Genomic DNA, 5,899 nt, shown 5'->3' with positions numbered 1-5,899 from the left:
GTTTTACTGATTGCCGTCCTTAGTCCTGTTAATCCCTAACTCCAGGGAAAAATCCCCACCTGGGGAAACAACCTTTCTCAGAGAGGTGGTTAAAACACATAGCGCTACCAATGGGAGCAAACATATTAAGAACAGTATGCCATATACGCCAGGTCCTTTGAAACATATGCTGTGCAGATGTTTCTTCCCTGCAGCAATTGTGTCAAGCAGCAAGGATGGACCGGCTTCCGGCAAAAAGGAAAGTGCCTTATGACCTAGCTATTTCTCTTCTGGATATACTGGTATATTAAAAGAAACTCTAAACTTTAATTCATAAGAATATATGCACCCCTTTGTTCAATGCAGCATTATTTATAATAGTCAAGATATGGAAGCAACCAAAGTGCTCATCAGTAGCCGAGTGGATAAAGATGTGGTACATAAATGAAATGGAATATTACTTAGCCACAAAAAAAAAGAATGAAATCTTTCCATTTGCAGCAGTTTGGATGGACATAGAAGGTATTACGCTAAGTGAAATAAGTCAGTCAAAGAAAGACAAATGCCACATGATTTCACTTATGTGAAACAAACAAACCAAATTGAAACAGACTCATAGATACAAAGAACAGACTAGTGGTTTCCAGATGGGGATGGGTGGGAGAGTGGGGGACTTAGTGAAAAAGGTGAAGGGATTAAGGAGCACAAATTGGTAGTTACAAAATAGTCACAGGGATGTAAAGTACAGCATAGGGAACGCAGTCAGTAGTATTGTAATAACTGTGCAGGGTGCCAGGTGGGTACTAGCAAATAGTGGAGAACACCTTGTAAAGTATGTGATTGTCTTACCACTATGCTGTGCACCTGAAACTGTATAATTATACAAATATAATATTGAATGCAAACTGTAATTAAAAAATAATAAAAATTTTAAAGTTTGCTGAGCGCATTGAAATATAGAGATAGTGTTTATAACTCTTTAACACAAATTTATCTTTTAAAGTTATTTTATTATAAAAATATAATACAAAAATTGTTTAATAAAACAAATTACTCACATTCCTGTCATCATAATATGATTACTGTGATGATTTTAAATTATATCCCATAAATTTTTTGATAATCCTCCTTTCAATAAGTGGGAGCTAATTTCCATCCCCCTACGTGAGGGCTGGACAGAGCACCTGGATTGAAACAAATGGAGTGTGGGGGCAGTGAAAATGTGGGACTTCTAAGTCTAGGTCACAGCACCCGGCTTCCTCCTTGCTCTGTATCACTTGCTCTGGAGGAAGGCCACTGTCGTTTTATAGAAACACCCAGGAAGCCCGTTGAAGAGGCCCGCATGGTAAGGATTGGCTGTTTCCTGCCAATTGATGACAAGGAGCTGAGGCCTCCTGCCACTAGCCATGTGAGTGAGCCGATCCTTTAGCCCCAGTCAAGCTTTCAGATGACTGCAGCGCTAGCTCATAGCTTGACTGGGACCTCATGAGAGACCCTGGCCCAGAACTAACTGGCCAAGTGACTCCCAAATTCCTGGCCTGCGGTAAACTGCAGATCATAAGTGCTTATTGCTTTAACCTGCGAAGTTTTGTGCTAATTTAGTGACACAGCAACGGGTAACTAGTACAATCACCATGAATATCCTTTTGGTTTATTTACTCCCATTTTCTCCCTCTGCTGCAGAGAAGCTTCTGCTCTGTAGGTTCAATCAAAGTGTACATGAACTTGTCTCCTATGATTTTTACTTTGTCTTTGAGAGGCAGCTGAGAATGTAAACCATACAGCCAACTTGCCTGGGTTTGAATACTGCCTCCTCTCTTTTATGTGATTTTGGGTATGTCAATTCCTTTGTGCCTAATTTTTCTCATATGTAAATTGAACATGATGATAGTATACAGGATAATTGTGAGAACTAAGAGAGTTAATATGCATAAAAGGATTAAAAGAGTGGTGTATAGTAAGCACTATAGAAGAGTAAATAATTACCACAATCATATAATCATTAACAATTATTTTACCGCCACTTAAAATTTTTTGGTAAAAATATACATATTATAAAACTTACTGTCTTTACCATTTTTAAGCATATAGTTCAGTGGTATTAAGTACATTGTTTGTCCATCATGACTATTCATCTGCAGAATTCTTTTCATTTTGTAAAACTAAATAAAACTCTGTGCCCACTAAACAATGATCCCCAATTCCTTACTACTTTTTGTCTCTATGATTTTGATTACTCTAAGTACATTATGTAAGTGGACTCATACAGTATTCGTGTTTTTGTGACTGGCTTATTTCAGTTGGCACAATGTCCTCAAGGTTCATCCATGTTGTAGCATATGTCAATATTTGCATAATTTTAAGGTTAAATGATTCCATTGTAATATTTATTTATTTTTTCAGTATAGGGTGTAATGTCACAGGAAGGCCATAGTAGTCTGCCGCCCATGAGGAGTAAGCCCAAGTTGCTGTTGGATGTGTTATGCACAGAGGAGCCGTTCTTCAGGTGCTCTGCTCTCTCCACACCCAAGGGTACCACACTCTTTTGATTGTTCTATCTTTGTAGTAAGTTTTGGAATCAAAAAGTGTGAGTCTTCTAGCTTTGTTCTTTTTCAGAATTATTTTGGCTATTTGGGGATAGTCCGTTGAGAGTCCATATGAACTTTAGGATAATATTTTCTATTTCTAAAAAAACATTATTGGAATTTTGTTAGATATTATATTGAATCTAGAGATTGTTTTTGGTAGTATAGACATCTTAACAATATTTTCTCCCAACCAATGAACATGGGATAACTTTCTATTTATTTATGTATTTAATTTCTTTCAGAAATATTTTATAGTTTTCATTATATAAGTCTTTCACATCTTAGTTAAGTCAATTTCAAAGTATTTTATTTTTTGATGTTATGCAAATGGAATTGTTTTCTTTTCAGATTGTTTATTGTTAGTATATAGAAATATAATTGATTTTTGTGTGTCAACTATGAATTAGTTTATTAGTTCTAAGAGGATGTTTTGTTCAATATTTAGAGTTTCCTATATAAAACAGCACATCATCTTTGAAAAGATCATTTTACTTATTTTTTCCTATTTGTATGCCTTTTAGTTTTATTTTTTTCTTGCCTGATTGCTCTGGCTAGGACTTCCCACACTATGTTGAATAGAAGTGGTCCATCTAGCTGAAGTTTAGTCAATTGGTTGGTCTTTTTAATGAAGAAACTTTGGGGTTTGTTGATTTTCTCTATTATTTTCTAATCTCTCTATTTTATTTATCTCTGCTCTAATCTTTACTATTTCCTCCCTTCCACTGGCTTTGGGTTTAGTTTGTTCTTTTTCTAATTCCTTAGGTTGCAAAGTTAAGTTGATTTGAGATCTTTCTTGTCTTTTTGCTGTCTCTTTTTGAATCTTTGTGGTAGCGGGCTGGCATGTAGTATGAGTATGGGCAACTCTTAGTGGAGTCTTAGGCATGAATTTCAGTTGAGTTTTGTTGTATTAAAACTCACAACTGCATCAAGTCCCAGACAGAAGGGATTGCAGTCCCAGACACTTAAGAGTCAAGATACCTGAGTGTAAGTTTTGAGGCTACTACTTAACAGCTGTTTGACCTTGATCAAGGTTAAGGTTCATTATCTTCAATTATAAATTTATGAGATAGCAATTTTCACTTTATGAGGGATGTAGTGCAGATACAATGAGACAGCTTTTGTCAAAGTACAAAGTAAAAATATTAACAGAGTTATTATTTACTGTGAGCTTTCTAGAGGCAGGGAACTGTGCCTTTTTCTCCTTCTAGTGAATAAAGTCTATGGTAGCTATGGCTGTGCTTAAGTTCCATATAGGGGCCATGTATCTCTACCATCTAGCACATAATGGGCACTCAACAAATGTCAATTGAATGAATGAGCTAATTCCTCTTACCTTAAATGGTGACTTGCATGACCCTTGGCAAGTCATTCACCATCTGGATCTCTCCACTCTGCCTGTCATAGTGCTGCTCCTTCAACAGGAATTCCTTCAGGGGTCAGTTCTTCATAGGCAGAGCCACGGCAGCACTGATGTTTGCCATTATCACTGGAGAGGCCCCAGGACTTCACTAGACGCTATCCCACTGGGATGATGGAGAAGAAATAGAAGAAAAACAAGCAAAAGAAGTAGCCTTAGCTTGTCTCAGCGTTTCTTCATCTGCTTCTTGTCATCATCATCATTCCTGCTTCACACACACACACACACACACACACACACACACACACACACACACAAAACCCCCCCTCCCCAATAGCCATCTGCTCTCTTCCAGAAAGACACACATGCATTTCCCAAGTATCATTTTAGGGCTGGAGTCCAAAATCTTCTCTTATCTGAAATTCACTCTGCACTTGCCACTTGGCAGAGCTTGCAAATAACTCAGTGGGTGTTTTTATAGTCAGCACTAAAAAAATAAAAATAAAAAAATAGCCACACCACTAATAAAATTTTCCTTATTGTTGTAACTATTGGCAAAGGCAAGTGTCTAGGGAGATTGGCTGCCTAAAAAGCTTCATTATGCTGCAAGAATATTTTTGATAGAATTTCAGCAGCTCCTCACTGACTGTCAACTTCGCTATGTGGCTTTCTAAAGTCATTCCTACCCCTCCCTAATTGGCCCTCAAACCTGAGAAAACACTGAGGTCAGTCGTTGGGAATCTGAACCTTTCCAAGTAATTAGCAGGTAGAATTACCAGGTAGCAGGCAGTGTTTGCTTGTAATCCGTCAATAATGGCTGCAGTGGGGGGTTATTGTCATCTTGAGTGGCCTTGCAACCATGTCTAATTTAAAGTGTCAATAGAGTTTATTTCTGTCTTTTATTCCTACTGCCAGGTTGTGAGTTTCCCCTTGAGAATCCAAGCTCAAAGTCAGACAGATATTTGGAACATGTGAATTTCAAAAAAAAAAAAAAGTTAACCAGAAAATGAAAATATGTAAAAGCATTTAGGCATCATTCCTCTATCACATGATTTGGTCAGATTAGATCAGCCTATATATTCAAGGCATATACACAAAATTGGACATTCAGATTTTACAAAGCTGCAAAGTTCCACTTTGCCAACTGGATTGGGGTTAATAGGTGGTATAAATGAGGGTCTTTTAAGACTCACTAATGCTTGCTACCACTTCTAGGCTTCTTGCTTTTCACTTACATCTTTTCTTTCTTAATTCCTCACTGAACTGTTTTCTAGTTCAAAATAGATAGATTTGCCAAAACAATAAAGCCCATGGTGCATGTTGAATATGCCTCGATTTGCACATTTTTTCATTAGCAGCATCTGGTCTTGGCTGACAAAGTTTTGTGACTGCTCTTGGTATCAGTTTTGGATAGAGCTGCTGTGAAGTCTAACTGACTGCTTCGTTCTCATAAATACCTTCCCTCTTTGAAGTTCCCTTGATTGAAGAAAATTATTCCTTGTTTTATATTTAAAGACAGGGACCCATTTTCTTCCTTTCATTCCTTCTTTTCTTTTTTCCCCTTTTCTTCTGATTCACATATAGAACCAAGATGTTGGGTTCCAGAAGCACATATGCTAGTTCGCAGATGGCTTTTAGGAATACGTTTGTTCTTGCCATTTGAGTCATTTAGGTAATATGCTTTATTTTCCAATACAGGATAAGAAACATTCTGAAGAGACATCATCAGGTACAGCAGTCAATGTGGTTTGGTAATGGTAGTGAATAAGACACAAATTTTACTATGAAGTATTTTCTTGACTTGCTTTCTTGAAAAATTTATTGAAAGTTGAATTTTAAAATGCTGCTGATACAACAGCTGGTATCCAGCATTTGTTTTGAATTTGTATCTAATCAAGATAAAAAGATTTTCTTTAAAAGTAAAAGAAAAACTGGTATGGGGAAAAAAGAGTAATGTGTTTGTAGCCAATATGTT

General features: G+C 36.9%; 1 non-coding gene across 1 annotated transcript; it reads right to left on the bottom strand.

Annotated features, from left to right (window-relative positions):
* Positions 1-2,379: 2,379 nt before the first annotated feature.
* On the bottom strand, positions 2,380-2,508 carry LOC118678046. The gene has a single exon (XR_004974722.1). It is a non-coding gene; the product is annotated as a small nucleolar RNA SNORA11 (small nucleolar RNA).
* Between the last annotated feature and the right edge of the window lie 3,391 nt (positions 2,509-5,899).

Source organism: Myotis myotis, unplaced genomic scaffold, assembly GCF_014108235.1.
Source record: "Myotis myotis isolate mMyoMyo1 unplaced genomic scaffold, mMyoMyo1.p scaffold_m19_p_2, whole genome shotgun sequence".
Lineage (NCBI taxonomy): Eukaryota > Metazoa > Chordata > Mammalia > Chiroptera > Vespertilionidae > Myotis > Myotis myotis.
Note: the sequence above shows the minus strand (reverse complement) of the source record. Positions and strands in the feature narration are given on the sequence as shown.